This window comes from Hyaena hyaena, unplaced genomic scaffold, assembly GCF_003009895.1.
Source record: "Hyaena hyaena isolate Hyena2069 unplaced genomic scaffold, ASM300989v1 scaffold_31, whole genome shotgun sequence".
NCBI classification, from domain to species: Eukaryota; Metazoa; Chordata; class Mammalia; order Carnivora; family Hyaenidae; genus Hyaena; species Hyaena hyaena.
This window is the reverse complement of record NW_024080664.1, coordinates 3,664,713-3,688,582: the sequence shown is the minus strand read 5'-3', so window position 1 is coordinate 3,688,582 and position 23,870 is coordinate 3,664,713.

Below are 23,870 nucleotides of genomic sequence, written 5' to 3'. Positions count from 1 at the left end.
ATTCTGTAGTTGCAAATAATAGGAGTAGACTGACTAAAGCATAATAGTGTTCTATAGAACAAAAATAGGGAATGTCTCACAAAATAGAAAGACAGCTAAGGGCCGACAATTGTGGGGTCTCCAGATGGCAAGAACTGATGGGCAGATTCCTCAGGGCTCACCCTCCATGACTGACATGTCTGAGCCAGTTTCTGACTCTGATCCACTTGGCTGGATGTTTAAACATCAGGGAGAATCTTATTTGTTTAGTCTGGAGCAACTTCCCCCATTGATGGTATTGGATGCACTTGGAGCAGTGGTGGAAATAGAACAAGGTGCATCCCCAAAGGAAGGTCAAGGTCTTGTTACCAGAGCACAGGAGAAAGGATACTGGGCAGGTAGAAACACAGACATTGTCAGAATGCCTCAGACAAGACACAAACACAGGAACAAGACAAAGCATGCACAGTGGGCAAAGGCACTTCTGAGCATCCACAGTCCTCTCTGCTGAATGTCACAAGCTCAGACCAATAGCAAAAGTTCCCTGGAGTCAACTTGTGCTCACCCCTCCTAGCAGGATGGAGTGAAGCTGATGGATTTTGTTTATGCAAACAGACCGTTTGGTAATCTTGCAGCCACATTCCAGCTATTGTCCCACAGGATATGAGATAAGACTTGCATGCACCAGGAAGGGCGAGTCTCAAGCAGAATGTCATTTCAGCAAGGAATTAGATAAAGGAAGACCCAATCTCTGACCAAAAGCCTGGAGCTCGGCACCCTTTCAGAGCCCACCAAGACAAAGACTGAGGCCACCTTTGAACTGGAACACAGAAGTGGGCACCCTGGGTCAGGAAAGATTTGCCACTAATCAGCTGGTGTCTTTAAACAGTCAGCTCTCCTTGAAACTCAGTGTTTTCATCTTGAAAATGTTAAGGTAGCAATCCTCACAATAACCCTCTCTGAATCAATAGCCAACAGACCAAGGCTGGACAATGAGCAGTGCTCTGTCCATAACTCCATTCTAGGACTTGTGTCACAGTGCATGACTATTTCTGTGTTTGTGTGTGTCCCATGGTATGTAGTCATTTCTTCCATGGCTAGAATTCTTATTCACATCAATAGCCAACCCAGCACAGTGACTGATGTATAATGAGCTCCTATTGGATATTTGTTGAACAAACAAATGGATAAATGAATGAATGAGTGAGTGAAGATGATGCAGAGGCTAGACTCCATTACCTTAGAGGATGCCATAAACAAAAGAATGCAGTAGCCCCCCTTCTAATCAGACCATGTAAGAAAGGAAACATCTAGCTCAGCTGTGCTGGTGTGACATCCTTAGTGTTATCTGTTCTGTAGCTCAGAAAACCTCTCTCTTTGGAGCTACTGAAAACAGAAAGTCATGATACTTATGCGGGGGCGGGGGGGGGATTGCGTCAGTAGAGGCCCTCAAATTTCTGAGAGTGACTGGGTGGGAGATTCAGATTAGAATAAGCCTTACCCAAGGCTTGGTGAAAAACCCTCATGGCAGAGCGGAAACCCCTTACATGTCCTCTGTGGTGACATAGGGCTTTGTCAAGAAGGGTGTGGAGCCAGAGCATCACCCAGGCAATAACCCTGAAGCAGGACAAGGTCTTTCTTTTCAAAGGTCATCTAAGGTCTTGGGAGTTACAGACAAGCCACACGTTCTGGAGTGCTCTGCAACTTTCTCCCCATCAACCCCCAAATACGGGCTGCAGTTTTCATAACAGCCAAAAGGTGGAAGCAAGCCAAGTCATCGTCGAAAGAAGGATGGAGAAACAAAATGTAATCTGTCTGCACAATGGAATGTTATTCAGCCTTAAAAGAGAACGACATTCCGACACGTGCTACAACATGGAAGAACCTTGAGAACACATGCGAAGTGAAATAAAGGCAATCACAAAAGGTGTTGTGTGATTCCACTTATATGAGGTTCCTAGAGTGGTCAGATTCACAGAGGCCAACCACAGAGGGCAGATGGTTAAAGGGTTGGGGGGAGGGAGAAAAGGGGGGTAGTGTTCACGGTATAGTTTCAATTCCACAAGATGAAAGAATTCCAGAGATTGGTTGCACCACAATGTGAATATACCCAACATTACTGAACTGTACACTTAAAAATGGTTAAAAGACACCTGGGAGCCTCAGTCGATTGTGCTCAACCAACTTCAGCTCAGGTCATGATCTTGTTGCTTGTGCGTTCGAGCCCCACATTGGACTCTGTGCTGACAGCTTGGAGCACGGAGCCTGCTTCGGATTCTGTGTCTCCCTCTCGCTCGCTCTCTCCTTCCCTCACTACTGCTCTGTTTCTCTCTGTCTCTTTCAAAAATAAATAAACATTAAAAAAAAAAAGGTTAAGATGGTTAAGAGAAAGAAAGCAAGAGTTCTAGCTGTGATCACATGGCTGATGCAAGGAGCTCGGAGATTCAGATTTCAAATAAAAACAATGTAGAATCAAATGTCAGTTCTGCTGATAAAGGAGGAAATTGAAATGGCATGGAGCAACATGAATGGCAAACTGAATGGCAAAGCAACAAAGTAGGCAAAATGAAGCCAAAGATGTGAGCTGGGGACCTCCCTGCCCCTCAAGAACAGGTCCAAATAGCTGTCTTCTGCCAAGGCCCCAGTGCATGACACCCCCAGGCCCCACCCAAAGTCCCCACACTTTTGAGGGCACCCCACAGCCTCTGTGTCCAGGCTCCTGTTCCCGTGTGCATAGCACAGATGTGAACCCTACACCTCTTTGCACCTTGCAAAACATAGAAAACTCAGATAAAGTAATTTGAGCACTCTGGAGTCTGGGGGTTGGAGATGTGATGAGGAGTGAGGGGGTTTCCACTGTCGAAATGCCATGAAAGGCAGGGACACTGTAAGCATCACCTGCTAAGGACAGGTGCAGGCTGTCCAAGTTGGCTGCCCCACTGCCAAGCTTCACCAACACCACTGCTTTCTAAACCCACCCCCTACCTTCCTCAGCCTCCCCTGCTCTCCCAAAAAGAGTCCATGACTTTGTGGGAGTTTCAGAAGACCTTTTCTCTGTGGGGCTTCAGCACCAGGTCACGTCAGCCTCCAGTGGTTCATCTCTGTGCCAGACCATAGCTAGAATCTTCCAATCAGTGTTACTTCTCCACCTACATGGAATTCTCGTGCCGGGTGCTAAGATAACACAGAGCTATCCATGCTGTTGCTGGGTTGCTGGGAAACTTAGCTGGCTATGCAGGGTTAGGGGAGCAGATTCACATTTAGATCCAGGTCTTACATCAAAGCAGCAGAATAAGCTTTGGACAGAGTTAGATGCAAAATAATCCACAGAAGGCAATCTTTAATCTAAGCTATTGAGACTAAAAGTAATGACAGAAATAATAAAATGGTAATTGACAGGCTTAACTACATGAAACTATAAAATTCCTAAATAAGTAGTGAAGTTTAAAGGCCTTGGAACAAGTCTGTGTCAAATTGGCTGGTTTCTACCTCTTCTATCCATAGCTTAGATGAACCAATCAAAAGAACAGCAATGCCTTTGATATAAGAGAAATCAATGATTCTCCGCATCACTTTTCTCTGAACATGAAATAGAAACAAAGTGTGCTTTCCATTCACTTTTAAAAGAATACCCAATCTGACATCAAATATGATTTCTTGTCTGTACAATTGTCAAAAGATTTTAATGACAATCCTCCATGCTGACAAATCGCAGTGACATGGAGAGACTAAAACCGTTTCACTTCTTATGGAATCTTATGTCCCAACAAATCTTCTGAAAAGCAATTTTGGCAATAATGATGAACGGCCTTAAAGTATTCATTTGGGTGGATCTTTCCAGGACTCTATCCTAGATACACACACTGAAATACTGCAGTATGGACCTAGCTTTTTCTCAGTTCTGTTCATAAGTATGAAAATCTGGCAATAATTTGGCCAACAGCATTGAGATGGCTAAATATTTGACATACTGAGATAATGAAACATCATGTAGACATGAACAATTACGTTTTGATGGATTTAAATGACAATTAGTCAACATTAATTTAAAAAGCAATGTTAAAAACATTCTATATGCGTGAAGATATCTATTACAAATAAGCATGCATATATATTCATAATATTTTTGGTAAATGACTGGAAATCTGCTGAGTGAATTGGATATCCTCCTGGGAAAACACACACCATAAAACAATCACTTCCAGATTTATTATAGATTTAAATGTTGAAAGAAGAATGGTGAAGAATGTAGAAAAAACAGAGCATCCTTGTGAACATGAAGTAGGCAGGATTCTTCAGCAGAACATAAAAGTGCTGAACCATAAAGAAAAAAAGATTAACATAATGTTTTAATATTTTGAGGAGTAGAAATACAAGCCACAGAGCAGGAGAGATTTGTTACACATGCATCTAAAAGGGATTTATAACCAGAATTATAAAACACTCCTAGAAATCAGCAAGAAAAAGAAAATAAATAGCCTATTGGGGAAACAGGTAAAAGATCTGAATGGGCAGCTCACAAATGAAGCTATCCACACAGCCAGTTAACATATGGAAACACTGGGAAGAAAATAAAGAGTTGGCCAGAGTGTGGACAGAGCTACCCACTCGCTCCTATGCTGCCTGTGAGAGCGAAACTCGCTACAACCACTGGGGAAAACTGGATTGGCTGAAACTGAACAGGGATGTAAGTAAATGGAACACAGGGGTAAATACAGTGTGTTTCGTTCCCGAAAGAGAACGCCACAGAGCAGCGAGAAGGACCAGCTGGATGCAATAGGGTGGGTAAGTCTCAGAAACACAGCGTTGATACAAACATCTACTTCCAAAAAAGAGCACACTGTGTGATTCCATTTACGTCAAGTTCGAAGAAAAGAGGAAAACGTCATCCGTAGTGCTGTCACCTTGGAGGTGAGGAGGGGGGACCAGACGGGGTGCGGGAAGGTCTGCTCACTGTGGCTGAAGCTGTTTATTTGGGTAGCTGGTTGCACGGATGTGTACAAGCTGCGAAAATCTGTCAAGCGGCACTATTAGGACTCGTAGACTTTTCGTATCTGTTATACTTAAAGGTTTGTTTAGAACCATGAGAAATAATCCCTGGAAGAGGGACGTATGTAGTTACAATCTCTGGACCGTGGGGTTCCTTGCTTTCTTCTTTATGTTTGTTTTCTAAAACAAGCACATGTTACTTGTATCATAAAATGGCTGTTCTGGTTTTGGTTTTGCTTGTTTTGAGGACAGCCTGCCTGTCTTCAGCAGAATGAGCCCTGCGATGTGTCACATTTGCTGGGCAAGGGTGGCCTGGGGGCGGAGGGCACGCAGAGAGCTCCCTGCTCTCAGGGCAGGGCCCACTGGTGTCACAGCTCCTCATAATGCTGAAGCCAGAACTGAAATGCAGGCACGTTTTTGGAAGCTCGGGGCGGGGGCCTCCTGCCCTCTACCAGGACACTTCCTCCCTGCTCCCCAGCCAGTGCAGTCCAGGCTCTGGCCACATGGGGACCTTCCCAGGACACATCACATCCAGAAAGCCAAGAGTGGATCCCAAACTATCCTTCATGGATGAGAGAATGTCAAGGAGAGCTGGAGAAGAAAGGTCATAGACCCACTCCATGTACCACTATTTCAAAGGGAAGGAGACCCAATATCGGAAGATGCTGACGCTGACATTCTGATGCTCATGGATGCTCCAGCCAATAGCCACGTCTTACCTAACACACCCTGTCATCCACATCCTTTTGGTTTCAAGTTTCAGACCGCCTGACTCACACTGGGTTAAATGGCAAAGACAGAGAAATTCAGAGATGGACTTGGTATTCAGGCGTGCTTTCATCTGGACCCTGACTCTATTTCTCTGTCATTTGCTCAGACTTGTCCATCTCGCTGTTTGCCACCCCTTCCCCATGATGGCAAGATGGCGGCAGCATCCACCAAATCTACCTGCTTCCTCATTCAATTCTGACCAAGGCCTGAGCTTTGAGCTGACGGAACACTCCTGAACCAACCCCAGTGACCAGGAAAATGGCATGCTCTGAGGTCGTGATTTACCCGATGTGTCCACTGTGCCAGGGGCACTTGATATCCTGGAGTGGAGGGTGGGGTCACTACCATCCATACTGCTAAACTGGGAAGGAGGGGTGAAAGGAGGGAGCAGGGAGGCAATCCTGATTTCCACACCACCTCTTCCTTGTGCAAAATGGTTGTCTAACCTTAGGTTTTTTTTACAGTGTAAATTTGGAGTTCATCACTTTAAAAAGATGGAGGGGGGGGCACCTGGGTGGCTCAGTCGGTTGAGCGTCCAGCTTCGGCTCAGGTCATGATCTCACAGTTCGTGGGTTCGAGCCCCGCGTCGGGCTCTGTGCTGACAGCTCAGAGCCTGGAGCCTGTTTCCAATTCTGTGTCTCCCTCTCTCTCTCACCCTCCCCTGCTCACGCTCTCTCTCAGAAATAAATTTAAAAAACATTAAAAAAAAAAGATGGAAAGGGGGGATCCCTGGGTGGCTTAGTTGGTTAAGCGTCCAACTCTTCGTTTCAGCTCAGATCGTAGTCTCACAGTTTGTGAGTTCAAGCCCTGCTTTGGGTTCTGTGCTGACAGTACGACACCTGCTTGGGATTCTCTGTCTCTGCCTCTCCCACATGCTCTCTTTCTATCTCAAAATAAATAAATACACTTAAAAAAAAAAAAAAAAGGAGAGGAAGACCACAATAAGATCTTTTCCTTCTCCAAGAACCCTCAAAGTCTCCCTATAAAACATATATACTAGATACCTACCTATTTGGGGCCAGGCTCTGAATGAGGTCCTAGAACAGAAATATAAAAAAGATAGACTGTGATCTTGAGACACTCTGGGCAGCGGGCTCCCTTCTGCGGTGGGAAGGGTCTAGTCGCTCTGACATATGGGAAAGACCCTAGAGCTGAAGCAGCAGGTGTGGGATCCTTAGCGGCAGCACTGGGGTGCTTAGGGGCTGTCTTAATACCTCGGGCTGGGCTGGGGAGCAGGGGACACCTTGTCCTGCCTTCCTCCGAGGTCTGTAGGACAGTGGCGCCTCCAGCATGATCTGACCTGACGTTGTCACCTGACCCAGAGGATGGGGAGGCCTGGGGAGGAACCAAGCTCTTCTCCACCCACTTTTACACCCTCTCCGAACTGTGGCCCCACTTTCCTTTATGTCAGTCTGTGAAAAGCAGGTCTGAGCCAGTGCGGCCTGGGAAAGGAAGGAAAGGAAATGCTCTGCTTTGGGAAGGGCCACTTTATACAGCCTGCTTCTGATTGTCTTCCCTCCCAGTGACCTCTTCTTTTAAAAGTACTGGCCTTTTCTGAGGTCTGGGAAAAATAGCCAAGAAAAGCTGAGGACCGCCTTCTTTTAGGGCCAACCTTTCCTCCCTTTCATGTGGTAAAGAAACCCCCTTTGAGGGCTGCGTTGTGTAAGCCTCTTAATTGCAGAGCTAATACAAACCAGAACAGAATGATCCATCCAAGAATCCTTGTTTGGATTTGTGACCGTTTTTCAAAGGGGACTCGGGGTCCCTCCCTTATCTGGTCTCCTATCAGCTGAATGACGTAAGTGTTTACAAAGGGCTCAGCAGAAGAGATAACACATTATCTCCCCTCCCAGCCTCAGGGGCAAGGGAGGTTTACTCTAAAGATTATCGAGTCTTAACTCCCAAAGGGTGAAGAAACCCAGACTTCTAGGAAGCTGTTCCTGCCCTGTTCATGGCCCGGCACGGCCAGGTGTCCCAGGGAAGGTCACAAGGGGGTCCCACAGCATCTCGGCCAAGGCCAGAAGCATGAGCCAAAAGAGGCCAGCAAAACCGGTTCTTGTTTGAGACAGGAACTGGATCCCAGTGTAGACGACATGCTAAGGGGATGGGACTCTTCCTGCTGGAGCTGACAAGACTACACAGAGGTTATCAACAGGCCCTGTTATGAGTGAGCTCAGATTCCCCTTCAGGCTGAGAGGGGTGGTTGGCTGACAGATGTGGGTGACAGTATACAGGTGACCCCCTGTGTTTGAGCCAGGACCACACCGAGCTTGGGGCGGTCCCACCAGAGCTAGGCAGGGGTGCAGTACGAGAGCCCAGTCGTTGCCACCCAACACAGGACTCCTTGAATGAGCAAGCCTGTTCTAGAAGGAGCTCACTGTTGGGCAGGTGGGGAAGATGTCAGGTCTGCATTGTGAACCTGCTCCCCCGTCTTCCTCTCTAAGCCATTTTCTTCCCTCAATCTGTCTCAACACATGCTTCCCAGAGGGTTCGACTGACACACCTCATGTGTCTGTCTATTCACCTGCCCATGAGACACTGTCTTGTGGCCCCTCACTGCGGCAGCTACCACTTAAGGAAGGAGATCCACAGAGGGGTAGAGCCTCAAGGGCGGCTTAAAGAACAGCAGGGATGGTTTAGACAGTTGAGGAAATTAGACTTTTTTGGAATCTGGCCCTAGATTCTCTTCCACCATCTGAATTCAGTAGCCAAGTGCGGGGTGAGGGATCCCACGTAACTGAAGAGAACACCTACTTTCCCAGGGATCTCCTCCCGAGGGGCTCTTATTGGATTCAGAGCAGCACACTGTGACAAGCCATGCCACGTACACTTGTCGGGTGGAGATGTGTCCGGGGTGTTCACAGCCCAGGAATGCAGAGTACCCCACACTCTAGGCTGTGTCCTCATCAGACAACTCTTGGAAAGACGAAGAATGTACTTCTCAGGGTGCCTGGGTGGCTCAGTCAGTTAAGCATCTAACTCTTGGTATTGGCTCAAGTCATGATGTCAGAGATCGTGAGTTCAAGCTCCACATTGGACTCTGTGCTGACTTCGTGGGGCCTGCTTGGGATTCTCTCTCTCTCTCTCTCTCTCTCTCTCTCTCTCTCTCTCTCTCTTTCTCTCTCTGCCCCTCCCCTGCTCTCTCTCTTTCTCTCTCAAAGTAAATAAATAAACATTAAAAAAAAAAAAGAAAATACTTCTCAACACCCAGTTTTGTCTGATCCAGCCCAATATCACCAAAATTCCCTCTCTCCAGGACCCAGAGTCAAGCAGTGTCCAGCCGCCCTTGGCACCACATCCAAGGAGGCACTCGGCACCTGTCTCTGGAGGATCACCCAGCCCTGGCCGTCCTGGCTGATGGCACACTTAATGACATTGCACCCCCACCTTTGTATAAGAGCTTTCTCCTGTAGAGTAGCCTGTAAACATTCTAAGGCTGCCATTTCCTCCCAGATACACCCTAGTGGCTTCTTTGTTTCTTGATGTACAGCATAAGATAGCTTTAAGTGATGTTTGGAGAATTTGGTAATTAAAAGAATATGCTATGTGGAGAAAGTTTTTCAGTTGAAATTTAATACATAAGTGCATTCAAACCAGGTTTCCCCGACCATAACCCAACAGTAAAATCCAGTGCGGACACCAAGCCGAACCCAGGCTCAAGTTCAAGAAGAGAACATATAACTGTCTCTCTATCCACTGACATTTTTGCAGGGCATCAGGGGCTGTCCACAGTCTGGCATGTTACTCTATGAAAATATGTCTCTGAATCAAAAACATGATGGCTTTGTTTTATTTTTACAGTGGGTGGGTTGCAGAAAGCCAGGAGGAAATTCAGTTTTCTAGCCTGCTTATTTTACTTGGACAGGGAAAATACCTCCCTAATGGGTGTCCTTGAAAGCAATCAAAGCCAAGAAAAAGCATTGCCAAGTTTCAAAGGGTAAATATTCCAAAAAGTAATATTTAGCAAATTATTTTCAGGAACAATGCCCACTACCACCATAATTATTTATTAAGTTTTGGAAGTCTTGGTCACTGTAACATTATAATAACATCGGAAACAGAACAAAATGAATGCATATGGTAAGGGGAGAACAATTCTCTTCACAAAGAGTACCCGTTAGGAACATACTATCATTTAAAAACAGTTTGGTTAAGTGACTTTAAAAGACAACTGTGTAAAAACTAATAGTACTTCAGTAAAGACCTCATTCGTCATACGGTTACAAATAGCATATAATAGAGATGGTTTTGAGAAAAGAGCATATAAATAAAACCTCAAAGTTCTAACAGAAGTCATAAAAGACAATCAGTTTGGGAACAGAAACATATTTCTAGAGCTAAGAATGAATAATTCAAACAAAGTCTTTATGGATTTGGCAAAAATAATTTTTGAAATTCATCTGAAAGAACAATTGGCTTGGACTTTCAAAAGACAGTCTGAACAATAAGACTAATGGGGAAAATGTTTACAGCTCGAGCAGATATTAAAATATATTTTAAGAGAATCATTAATTAAAACATTAGAATATTGGCTCAAGAACCAAGAGAGATGCATGGAATGCCATATGTGTGCCTTGAATGTGTGCCTTGAGGTAGAGGCAATTGTATATAGAAATACAGTCAGTCATATATGGAGTTTTTGATGATCCAGTAGCCACAATTTAATAAAAGTAAAAGGAAATAGGTAAAACTAATATTAATAGTATATTGTATTTAACCTTATATATCAGAAGTATTTTAATATGTGATCAATCTAAAGAAACGTTATTAACAAAATTGTTTATGTTCTTCTTCGGTACTAAGTGCTTGAAATTTGGACTATCCATATGTCAAGTGTTTGATAGCCACACATGGATAGTGACTATTCCATCGTTATGGCATAAATTGTGGGGAAGGGAATTTTGTACATTATGAACAAGCATTAGGAAAACAATGGAGAAGGAAAGTAGATATGTAATGAAGAGTATGATGTCCTGGTAATGGTTTTAAAGTCTAGAAATACATAAAAATAGAACCACACTACAGGCTATCCGATGCAATACATTTTAGAAGAAGTAAATGATAAACTATTTTAGAAACAAAGAAATAGATAGGCAGGCAGGGAGTTAAACAGGGTCATGACTCGGGTGGACCTGGATGGGAGGCCTGCTAGTTCCAGGACAACATGACCTGAGGAGGAAGAGAAGAAGGCAGGAGGTCACAGATACAATGGAAACAGATGATCTGTTCACTAAGGCAAGTCCTGGGGATGGAGGCCAGGAGTCCAACAACGAAAAGGCAGAGAGAAAATTTCCAGAGTGATTCAGATAACTCTCGGGACCTGGCAGTCCTAGTGGGTGAGGCTATGTAGCAGAAGTTTCCAGGCCCTGAACCAATTTGAAGTCCAGAAGGGTGTTGGCCAGTGTTGGGTAATCTGCTCGCAGTGGACAGCACCCCACCCATGGAAGCCCCACCAAAAAGAACGGACTTCTCCTGGGAAGAAGGGCTTGTGGAATCAGCATGCCTCAAGAACTGCCTGGGTTTTGGACGGCTTCAATCCTAGAGGGACCGTAGGACACCCTCGAGACCACAGACATACTGTCGAGTGAGAGAACAAGGCAGAAGTTGAATGGCTTGGACAGATAGCCACGGGAGTGGAGCATGCTGTAACGTGCTGAACTCTGTTTCCCAAATTTATGTGCTGAAACCCTAATCCCCAGTACCTTCAAGTATGACCACATTTGGAGATAGGGTCTTTAAAAACATAATTAAGTTAACATTTGGTCATTAGGATGGGCTCTAATCCAATATGACAGATGTTCTTATAAAAAGAGGAAGCTAGGACAGAGAAACTCAGAGAGACAGCCATGTATGTGAAGATTCGAGGAGAAGATGGTCATCCACAAGCCAAGGAGAAAGGTTTCAGAAGAAACCAGCCCAGATGACACCTTGATCTTGGACTTCCAGCCTCCAGAATAGTGCAAAACTAAATTTCTGTTGTTGAAACCACCCAGGCTGTGGCACCCACTATGGCAGCTCTAACAGACTAATACAGATACAGAAACTGAAGACTGTACCAGTGAGAGCCCCCAGCCCCAGGGCTGGTGAGCAGGAAAGTAGTGTCCGTGGGGTCAGCGCACAGGAGCCTCACCTCTGTGTCTTGGGCAAGCAGCACAGCCGCCTGAGGACTGCAAATGAATATTTAACCTGATTGAGAAGACTTGGCACAAGACACAAGAGAGGACCCAAAGCTAGAGTTGTCAGATGAAATACAGGATGTCTAGTTAAATTTGAATTTCAAATAAGCAACAATATTTTTTAGTGCATGGCTTAAATTTTGCATGGGACATACTCATTCCAAAAAAATTATTTGACCATGTTACATTTTAACTTCCTAATCAGATATCCCCATTCAAGTACAAGGGAAGGGCCAGCACGTCTAGCAAGAAATGCAGAGGAAGACAGAAAGGAAGGACCTGAGATGAAGCAGGTGGCTGGTGGGGAACACTCACCAGGACAACCAGTGTTTGTGTAGTCTGTTTGCAGTGGACAGCACCCCACCCATGGAAGCCCCACCAAAAAGAATGGAGCTTCTCCTGGGAAGAAGTGCTTGCAGAATCATCATGCCTCAAGAACTGCCAGGGTTTTGAATGGCTTCAATCCTAGAGGGACAGTAGGACACCCTCCAGACCACAGACAGGTCAAGGGAATTTCCAAAGACCAAAGCCAATGGATGGAATTGCAAAGAAACATCCAACAGATTTAACTATATCAATGCTTCATAACTAAAATGAAAAGAGATAAGGAAAAGTAATAGACTGGACAAACCATTCCTACGATATGAAGGGGTTGGTATAGTAATAAATAAATACCAACATCTCAGTAGGCAAACAGGTCAAAGACATGATCGAACGATTTGTACAAAAAGATCTACAGTTTTCAAACAAGTTTGCAGAAGTATTGTCTTTTTCATGATTTTAACATCCAAGTTTTTAAGAAACTAAGGATCGATTTTCATCTTTTTAAATAGGAACTTAAAAAAACTAATAACAAAAACATTCAGTGAGGATGGGAATGGGGTGTAGCAGACAATGACCTTTATGGTGGTGGACCATGTTTTTAGCAACATGCTCATGCTGGCTGACCCAACAAAACCATTCCTGATTTTATCCCAAGGGTAATAATTTAAAATAAAGAAGGAAAAAATGATAAAATATGGTGCATTATTTCATATCATCACTGTAAAGTTATAAATATGCTCGAACAATAACTGGAAGGAAACATGAGGGAGAAAAGCATTTGATGTGAGTATAGCTTTATCTTTAAAATTTCCTCTTGGGTCATAAGTACACTCTTCTTCTATAATGACACGTTTTAATGTGAGGAGCAGTTCCATTGTTGCTTACAAGGATTATTGCTGAAGGGGTGCCCTGAAAGAACTCACAGAGGGGTGGGGGCAGAGGGTCCACCTTGGTGGCCTCTGGCTCTGCTCAGGGAACACCTCCAGGAGACTTCCTTTATTTGTCTGCATCTGTAGGGCAATTGCTGGCCATCCAGGTCTTTGAAACAGCTCCTCACAAGCTCTAAATGTTTTCCTCCAGCCAAAGGTTCAATGGACTGTTGGTCATTCTCAACAACAAATGTTTCCATTGAATGAGATTCATTATTCTGTCATCTATTTCTTCACTGGAATATTAATGCCCTTCTTCAGTCTTCACTCTGTCTTCTCTCAACCAAAAGCCAAACTCTGAGTAAGTTATTGTGCTGCCCGTCTTTTCATATGGTCTGCAAAGTAATAAATCTTTTCTGTCAATACCCTGTTTTCCAACATCCATGAGAAGGGAGAGTGGTCTGCTGGCCTATCCCCCAAGTGTCTGTGCTTTGGTTCTGGAATAGACCGTTATCAGAGCTAGCAGGAGAAAGACACTGTATTATTGGTTGGTTAAGTGGATATTCTTACTGCTTGGGGGGCTTCCTAAGAAACAAAGAGTTCATGTTAACATCAAAGAATGTTGGACTCTCCTGAGGTTCATACAGCTTTTCTCACTGCAAATGAGCCAAGAAGAGACCACTTGCGTGTTGGTCTGCCCTAGGCTGCCATAAGGAAGCACCACAGACCGGGGTGAGGAGGAGGGGGTGGCTTAAACAACAGAAATTTATTGTCTCACAGCTCTGGAAGGCTCAAGTCTGAGATCAAGGGTGGGTTCCTCTGAGGTATCTCTCCATGGCTTATAGATGGCCGTCTCCCTGCATCCTCACCCGGTCATCTGTATGTCTGTGTCTTAATCTCCTCTCCCTGTAAAGATATTACTCATCTTGGATTGGGGCTAACCCTTATGGCCTCATTTTAACTTAATTACCTCTTTAAAGCCCCTGTCTGCACATCCAGTTCCAGTCTGAGGTCCTGCGGGTCAGGGCTTACACCTATGAATGGGGGTGGGGGTACACAACTCAGCCCAAAACGACTCATAGGATCAGTGGGGACCTTGTCTCTTGCTGGCCCCAAAGCTGCACAAGAATTAAAGAGGAGACGCATGAGTCCCAAGCCAACCACTGAGACAAATGTGCTAGAAGAGCCTGTGGGGAGCGACTTGAGGGCTTGAGGGTGACACACATTTCTCCTTCACATTCCTGAGATTCCTGTCTCGATCCTGCAATTGCCTATTAGGAGAGGAACCTCTTGCACACAGGTGTCCGTGTGAGCCCTGCCCCAGGCGCTAGTAAGGAGTAGGTTTCCATTAGGTGGCTTTGGGCTCGTGATGGCTGGGTGAAGTCTCCCAGCCTGGGCACCCCTTGGGTTACAAGTTTTCTCAGCATCTTGTCCTTCAGCCAAGCCTCATGGCCTGATGCCACCTGTGGGTGACTTGCAGAGAGGGCTGGGAAGCTCCCTGACCCCTGGTCTAGGCCCTCATTCACATTTCCTTATATTGCCACAGTGTACCTTGGCACTGCTGGCCATAAGGCTACCCCGGCACGAAGCCACACTCTTACTCCTGCTCAGACCCCGTCCTCCGTGTTCTGGGGCATCTGGGATGCACGGAGCACTGGGAGATGCTACACTTGCCTTCTTGAACCTCCATCCCCCCGTGGGTCCCTAATACATCATCAGGCTAGAGTGACACCAGTTTTTAAGTTTATTTATTTATTTTGAGAGAGAGAAAGAGAGAGAGAGCGCAGATGGTGGAGAAGTAGAGAGAGAGAGAGAAAGAGAAAATCCCAAGCAGTCTCCATGCCCGATGCAGGGCTTGAATTCACGAACCTTGAGACCATGACCTGCTGAAATCAAGAGTCAGATGTTTAACCGACTGAGGCCTCCAGAGTGACACCATTTTTTTAAATGTTTTATTTATTTCTGAGAGAGAGATAGAGACAGCATGAGCAGGGGAGGGTCAGAGAGAAAGGGAGTCACAGAATCTGAAGACAGGTTCTGAGCTGGCTTCAGCACAGAGCCTGATGCGGGGCTCGAACCCACGAATTGTGACATCATGACCTGAGCTGAAGTTGGACGCTTAACCGACTGAGCCACCCAGGTGCCCAAGTGACACCATTTTTAACAGCAAGTTGAGGGTCCCAATCCATTGGCTTCCTCCCTTCCATGTACTTTATCTTTCAGCCACGCCGAGGGTGGAAGCACAGTGTGGCAGGAGAAATCCGTCCAGCTCTGTGTGGAACAAATAGGAAAAAGCATGCCTGCAGTACGTGCAAGTCATTTTGGTAGCCAGCTTGCCTCCTGCCATCAGCGTGTGAGAGCCCCTTATTGAGCACATCTGTCTCTCTGTGCTATTGGGCCTTAATGGTCTCTGACAGCATGCGGAGTTGGTGGCCTAGCGTAGACATGGGATTGCGCTGCCTCCCTCAGAGGACACGCGGCCGACTCCGTAGCTGGAGTTCATGCTTCAAAGAGGTCAACAGACATTATGCAGTATCCACAGCTAAACACACGGGCCGCAGCACAGCCCTATCTGCTTGTGAGCGTCGTGGCCCGGGACGCGGTGTCTGTGCCTCTGGAGAGCATGTGTCTGGTATCAGATAAAGTCAGACCTGCCATCAGCACCGCTGAGCAAGACTGAGGAGACTCTCCAGGTGTCGAGCTGAGCAGACATCTGGGTCAAATGGGATTTCTCTCGGGCAGCCCGGAGACATTAAATATGGCACCACTGCCTCACTTCTCAGGCTTGTCTGCCGCTTAACTGCTGGTTAAAAATAACCTGAAACGCTTTGCCTTATCTGTACTGGAATACAGGCTCTGAAATTATCCACAAAATTGTTCATTACTCGAATGCCAAACGGCCAGCCAAAGGCCAGGACCATTTCAATAGATGTCTTACATTTAGAAGCAGAAGGAGTTTCTGGATCCCTGGCTTAGTTTGGTTTTGTCTTGTTTGTTTGCTCACTACGCACTGCAATTTCTAACAGGAACCAGTACTGGAGAAATAGGACAATGAAAGGAATTAAAGATTCTAGTCTGATGGGCCTTGAGGGTGTTATGCCGAGCGAAGTAAGTCAGGCAGAGAAGGACAAATATCACATGTTTGCACGTATAGGAGGATTAGGAGGAACTTAACGGAGTGATGTGGGTGGGGGGGAGGGGAAGAGGGGTGATGGGCATGGAGGGGGGCACTTGTGGGGATGAGCACTGGGTGTTCTATGGAAACCAACTTGACAATAAACTATTTGTAAAAAAAAAAAAAAAAAAAAGTTCTAGTCTGGCAGATGGACCTCAGAGCAAGAAGAGGTGAGACCCTTAGGAGCCAACGGAAGTAGGGGAGTGGGCGGGGCATGGGGAGGCTCCTCCCCCCCGGTCGGTCAGGCCCCACCGGGAAATGGACTGGCTGTGGTAGCGTCCAAGGAAAGGGAAATGACACATGGGATCCGTCTATAGGATTTTTCACAACTGCACGTGACTCTTTAATTATCTTGAAATTAAAAGCTTAGCTTCAGATCGGGCAGCAGGTATGCGGTCCCGGTGCCCTCCCCGTCCGCCGCAGGACACCTGAACTGTCTTTGTGTCCCTGACACCCTAGGAAGAGACGACCTTGGGGTGCGGCAGAGGCCCTGTCACCTGGCGCTCAAGTCTAATGGGTACTGTTTTGCGGGGGTGGGGGCGCCCCTAAAGCCAGGTTGCTGGCCCATGGCTCCTCCCGCCCCACAGTGACCTGCCGACCAGGGTGCACCCCCAGGGGAAGAGAAGATGGCACTGCCCACGTGACATTCTCCCTCACATCCGAGAAAGGAATACAGAAGTTTGGGATGTAGCCGCCCAGACAGGAGATGCTGATAGTATGAGCCCGACTCTTAGAGAAGGAAAATGACCCCAGAATCACTATAGGATTTGGAACCTCAGTACTTCCTCAGGCTCTCAGGTCTGAAATGAGATCTTGGAATATGAACAGTAGGACTTTAGTGAAGACCCCAGCAAGCATGATTGTGGCTCAGTAACCGCTGGGAAGGAAGGAAGGAGGGAGGGAAGGAAGGAAGGAAGGAAGGAAGGAAGGAAGGAAGGAAGGAAGGAAGGAAGGAACGAAGGAACGAAGGAACGAAGGAAGGAACGAAGGAGGAAACTAGGCTAGACCAGGTCTAGCTACATCCAAAACTAGGCTAGAAAGATCTTTTCACAGTTCTGCTTTGGATCTTTCTTGTTTCCTTGTAATGTGGACCTCCATGACCCAACAGTGCTTTTAGGCAAACACTTCCAGTCAAGAGAGAGGCAAGCACTCCCCCACCCCCACCCCCTCCCGCTGATGATGTCTCTTACCATTGGGGCTAGGAGCCTCCGGGAAGCTGTCTCTTCTGGAATCCACTTCTGCTGGAGAGGATGCTTCAATATTAATTCTGTAAAAAAGAAAATGGTCACATTTGGCAGACATCTCCCAGCATGTAAATGCTAAATTCTAAACAACTATTCTCAACAGTTATGTCATTCAGTTCCCAAGGATACTTTTCATCACTAACCCACCCGGGGCGGATCCCAGCAGAGCTCCCAACCCAGAGTGTTGGAGCAGGGAGTCAGAGGGCTGTTTCGGATGGGTCTCTCTAGAGCTGGGACTGGTCACATGTGACACTTGCTACTCAGTTTCTGGAATACACTAGTCTCCCAAAGTCCTGGAAACATGGCAGCAAAAAGGGATTCACCCTCCTCTACATTTCTAATGGTGTTTGCTGTCCACACGCGGAGTGCTGGGCAGTGGTTGGTCACCCTGCTGGATAAACGGCTACCCACCACAGCAAGTGCAGCACGTAACAACCCCAATACACACCAGGACTCGAATTTAGCTGGGACCACATTTCTGTAGTTTGCTTATTACTAATCCACCCTTGAAGTCATCATTCACCTGATTTGGGGGGAAAGTAGCTAACTGTCCATTCTTTTTTAGTGCCCACTCTCATCTGATAATTTCAAAAATTGCTTTTGTCTGTCCCCGAGCAGAAACAAAAGGTTCTGTTTCTCAGCAGCTCCCTCTCTGCCTGCGTCTCCACGAAGATGTCCTTCCCCCTGTCGGGGAGCACGGCTCTCTGGGGAGTCTGCGCTGCGAGCTGAGAGTTGAGGTGCTGCAGGCAGAACTTTCTGGCAGATGGTGACCTGGGTGCCCGAACTGCCGCCAGCCTTGCTGGCATTTCCAGCTCACGCTGCAGGTGTGAAAGGCTGTCTGGTCCGCCAGCATCAGGCAATGCTCTTGCGAGCCTCCTGGTGGCTTCAGCTGGTGCTGGAGAAGCTCCAAGACTCTAACTCCTGTTCTAGGACTCTGGCTCTGGAGCAACACATGGCTGCAGCCATGAAGCCCGGTCCTGGGCTGCCTCGGGTGTGGGGGGGACATGGAAAGGACTGAAGGGCCTCCTGTGATTTGGAAGGACTGAACTAAGGATGATCCTGCAAGACAAAGGGCCAAGGGGCCAGTGGTTCTCAAAGTGTGGTCCCTGGAGCAGTGGTTCTCAAAGTGTGGTCCCTGGAGCAAGTAGTAGCATCAGCATCACCCAGAACTGTGCTAAACATGCAGACTCTCGGGGTCCACTGAATCACAACTCTGAGGATGGGATTTTAAGAAGTCCCATGGGGGATGCCGAGGCAGGCCAAAGTATGAGAACAGGAGGTACATCTGCCTTCCTGAGTGGTAATGAGCCAGGAAAATATGAACTTGTGGTCAATTACTTTGCCTCTTTGATTTTTGTTTTTAGGTTCAGAACCTGTGTTTCGTCAACTTGGGAAATGACACAGCAAGAGGACAAGCTTTGATCAAACGCTTTTCCGCTCATCGTGCTCTGCTGAACGTCACCGAGGTCGGGATCGCGGCATTAAGCACTTGCCTACTGTTGGTCCAGACATGGGGCCCGGAGAGGTGGGGCTTCAGGTCCCTCCCAGGAAGGAAGGTGAGTGACCCCATGGGGGTCAGGCATTCAGAGAGGTAGGCCGGGGATGAGATCTATAAATCCATTTCCAGAAAGTCCAAACGTTCCATCTGTTATAAACGGACGTGCCTTTTTAGTGACAGAAAGCCTCTCCGTGAGCCGGAGGGTGAGAGGGTCAGAGGAAGGAGGGTTTGCTGTTGAAATTTTTGTCTTTCCATAGCATGGCTGTCAGCATTTTGGGCAGCTTCTGAAGGCCGGGCTCCACCTGAAGCGAGGCCAGCCTGGCGCCTGGGTTTCCTGTGTGGGTGCGGCGTGGCTCCTGCACCTTGGTCCCCAGGCTGGGAGCCCCCCTCGGAGGTAGGGCCCCTCTGAGTGAGCCGGCCTCACCCGTCCCTGCTACGTGCCCTGAGCTGGCCTCCCGACCCTGTGGGCCTCACTGTCTCTCAGCCGGAGAGGAGGGAGCTATGGCATGCCTCTTCGCCCATTTGTCCTGGTGGCGACAGCGTGGCGAGGCTGCCTGTGACCCTGTGTGGTGAAGGACGCTCCCACCTCTGTGCCATCAGAGCGTTCCTCCCAGCTTCTTCATTTAAAGATGTTTCCAGTATAATTCTGCTCACAAAAACGAAGTTTTGCAACTCAGCCTCCGTATCCTAAGTTGTAGATATTTATGAGGTTTAGGAAATGGACGTTCTGTTTAGAAATGGGTGCATCTGGCAGCTCCCTGTCCGTCCAGAACCTGATCAGCGGAGGAATCGAGGGGGCAGAGCACCTGTCACCAAGAGACCCGAGATTGCTTTGCAGAAGAAACAGTCCTGTGAGTCTTGTTTTCTTACAGACGGAAGCTAATCCACCCACCCTACCTCTCCAGGCCTTCTGGGCAGGTGTGCAGCTGTGTACAAATACTCAGCCTGAGTTAGATGCGTCTTCTGAGTACTTGACCTAGCTAAGTCCCCCGCAGCTCACCACCCTCCCGGCACCTAGCAGGCTCAGGCCCAACGAGTCTGGCTGCAAGATTAGGTAGAGGGGACATATTCTGAGGACAAGAAGCTTCCAGATTGTCAGAGAGTTTACTGTGCTGCTTAGTTCCCAAGAACTCAGCACTTTCAGGCACTGAAGCCTCAGGATTGGAGTGTGGGTCCCGGGACCCAAGGTGGCCTGCTGCCCACCGCGCCTGCCTGCCTTCGCGGGCAGGACTCTGGGACCCAGGCTTGTTGGAAGAGAGGTGCCAGCCACAGCCTCCTGCCACAGGAGGCCCCCTGAGCGCCCTGCCCTCACCCCAGCCCCCATGCACCCCCCGCAGAGAAGGGAGGTTGACTTCTTCCTGTACAAGATCCCCTCCGTGAAAGCTCCACCTGTTCAGAACACAACACGTTCTCAGAATCTGCCCCTGCCTGTTCTCTGTGTCCCACCCGGGATGTGACCATGGACAACAGGATTATTTATTTCACTCAGCATTGGGCCCTTTGTTCTATTACTTAATAGGACAAAAGTGCGCACATTGTAAAGATGAAATCGAGACCATTTCGTCTTCTCACGGACTGCCCCCGGCTGTTTCCATGGCTCCGGGCGTCACGCTCACTCTCTGCAGTTGGGATAATCAGGGCGAAAAGTGTCTGGGCGACGCAGGCCTACAGGGACCAAAATCAAATGTGGGAACCAACCTCCATTCACATGTATTAAGCCAACCACAAATGAGGCTCATGACACTCTCCTCCCCCGGGGTCCCCCTCACTCCCTGTGCCTGCTTTCCTGCCTTGATTCCCTTAGAAAAGAGCTGCGGCTAAAGTCTTCACCATCCTGCAGGGAAAACAAAGTTCCGGATGCTCTCTTGAATTTATCAGGCTGCAGTTTGTCTGTATCAGATGCATTTCTCTCCATGAAGGCGTATTAGTTTCAAATCAGCTGGGATGTGAACATGCGCCCTTGCGGCAAAATTCGTACCTTGCCCTGTTGTGAAGACCAGCTGGGCGGGCTGGGGTGGCGATGTTTGATCATGAAAGGCCAGGTGCTGAGGAAAACTCTGCACTTGTGCATGGGCTGGCCTACAAGAACGTTCCTCGGCCTCCTCTGCTTCATCACCAGGAAACTTCTGCCCCTCTCCACCCTGGGGTCTTTGCACAGCCCGTCAGTCTGTGTGGTGGCTCCTGCGTGTCCTGCAGACAGCCAGCGTACCCGGGACTTTGGTCCCCTTCTCCTTCTCGGCCCAGGGAAGGTACACACCACTACAGCTAAATGGTGAGTTCTAACCCAGCAGCTCCCCAATCCCAAATCCCGGGTGTAGGCTTGCATCTGAGTCACCAGGAGGTGGCGTGGGGAACTTGTTAAAACACAGACCGCTGAGCTGTGTGCCCCCCAGAGCTTCAGAGTTAGTGGGTCCGGGGTGGGGCCTGAGAACTCGCATTTCTGCCATGTGTCTGTCTTCTCTGTGGCTAATGCTTGGGGACCGCCCTTTAGAACCACTGTGGCAACTGTCCCTACTCAAAGTGTGGTCAGGGGCCAGCATCAGCATCACCGGGGAACTTGTCAAAAACTCATTCTCAGGTCCCTGCCCCAGAACGACTGCATCAGAGTCTACATTTTAACAAGGTACCAGGGGATTTGGGTGCACGTTAAAGTTTGCAAAGCCCAGCTCCCAGCTATGCTCCTGGAGGACAAGGTTTTCTTCTTATTTTTATGGATGTTCCCAGCCTCCGGTAGAGGAATGAGTGAGTCTGGGGTGTGGGGCTGGAGAAAGCATTCTAGCTTGAGAAACAACCCCCTCCTGGACGTGCATGCTTGTGATAGTGCACATCTTCTTACCCACAATGGCTTACTGGGCACTTGGAAGAAAACATCCCTGAGCATCTCCAACGACCTGCAAGGTTCTGGAATCTCACAAACGTGTACCATCGTTTGGGTTCCCAGGTGACCTAAATAGAATTGAAACCTGGCTTAGCAAACGGAGGGTTTCGGCAGGTGTGTTTCCACACCCAGTTTCTGGAAAGAGGGAGTTGTGGGGAACACATTTCCAAACCACCTGGCTTGTAGGACCTCCCAGAATGGACTGCATCTTGGCTGTCTGAGTCCAAACTTGGAGCTCGGTTTTCCATTCACAACGTTTCCATCGTTCAACAGTTTTTTCAAACCTACAAGCAGTTTCTCCCCAAGCTCCAGGACTGATAGTCACGAGCCTGCAAACTCAGTGGTGTGTTTAATGATCCTCAGACTCACCTCCACGCCTGCTCCTGATTCTTTGCTACACGAAATGGCTGCTCTCTGGGGCGTGCGTGGGCTGCCTTCGACAACCCAGCAGATGGATGATGTACAAGACAGATTAGCACATCTGGTAGATGAGGCCCAGAACTGGGTGATGATGAACGTTTTCATTTGGGCTGATGTAATAGAATCCTCCTCACTCCGCAAATGGAATATTCCGGGAGGGAGGAAGGAGCCCTCACTGGAGCGGCATCTTGAGTTAGTGATGCCGCATTGGTGCCCTCCAGGGAAGGGGGGGGGGGGTTCAGCTTGATAGAAAAATGGTTCAGCCAAGAGTTGCCCAGAAAATGTCTTGTAAAATCCACACATGGATAAGGCAATCTGAAGAGCCTCCATTATTATGTGTTTGGTTATTGATAGAGCCCTGAGCGCTCACAGAGCCGGGGCCGGAGCTGACTGGTGCCCAGCGGCTCCTCCCTCCTCAGTGCAAGCAAATCCTGCAAAGGTGGTGTCAGCTCAAGTTCACATTCCTCTGATCTCTTCCCTCCCCCATTATTGTCCCAAAGTATATTTTCCTGAAATGTGAGTGTTTAGGGCAGAGTGTAGGCAGGGGGATGACCAGACAGGAGGGTGTATTTTGTGTTCCCACGTTGAGGCCATGACTCAGCCCTTGCTTTAAAGTCTCGGATCCCTCTAGCCAGCCCCTCAGCCCAGGAGGCGCTGCCCCACAGCGTGACAAAGGCTGGGCCTGCGTTGGGAACACCTGCTTCTTGCCCCTTGTTTTCCTGAACCCCCAGGGGACCGCGTGGGGCTGCGCACCTATAGGTTCTGTGATGTCCCCTGGGATGGAGCCGGGAACATGCCCCGCTTCCCTTCTTACTCCAGGGTCCTGGGTGAGGGGTGGCTGAGCGGGTCCTCTGCTGTTCCCCAAATGTGATCCTTCTGTCTCCTGAAGGAGAAAGAATTTCCCAAGGTCAAGGGAGTGCTTCCTCCCAGACTCCACCTTTCCTCTACATTGCCCTTCCTCCTGCCCCCGTACCCACCAGCTTTCTAAGCCACTCAGCCAGTGGGTTTCAAGGGTACAAAGTGCTTCACGCAGGACAAGGGACGCTCGGGGCAAAGTGTCTGTGCTTTGAGGGTGTTGTATCCCTGGGGCCCGGCACAAACTCCGCCCCCCGCATGAGCCCTCTCTTGGCTGGGCTTCACCCCAACCTCCACGGAGGACCGGGGCCATGGAGGAAGCATGGATCTGCATCAGCCTAGCTCAACCCCTCCTGGTAAGAATGTGGGTCAAATCCACCAGCAGCCCCCAGTTCTGCCCACAAATCCGGAACAAGCACCCCCCTCTCCTCATGTGGTCAGCTCCCCAGAGCCCCATCTGCTCCCTGAGCCCCACCCAACATTAATCATCTTGGAGCTAGAACTCGCTGACACCCCAAGGGCCTCCCAGCGTGCAGCCTTAGTCACTAGCATCACAGAGGTCATGAACTTCCCATTTCTGTCCTCACAATCTGGGGCCAGTGTGGGCATCCAACTGCACGTTCTCAAAACATAGCTATTATTCCATTTCCATCCCTTCTCTTCATTCCAGACTCTGGGAGGGAGGGGTGTGA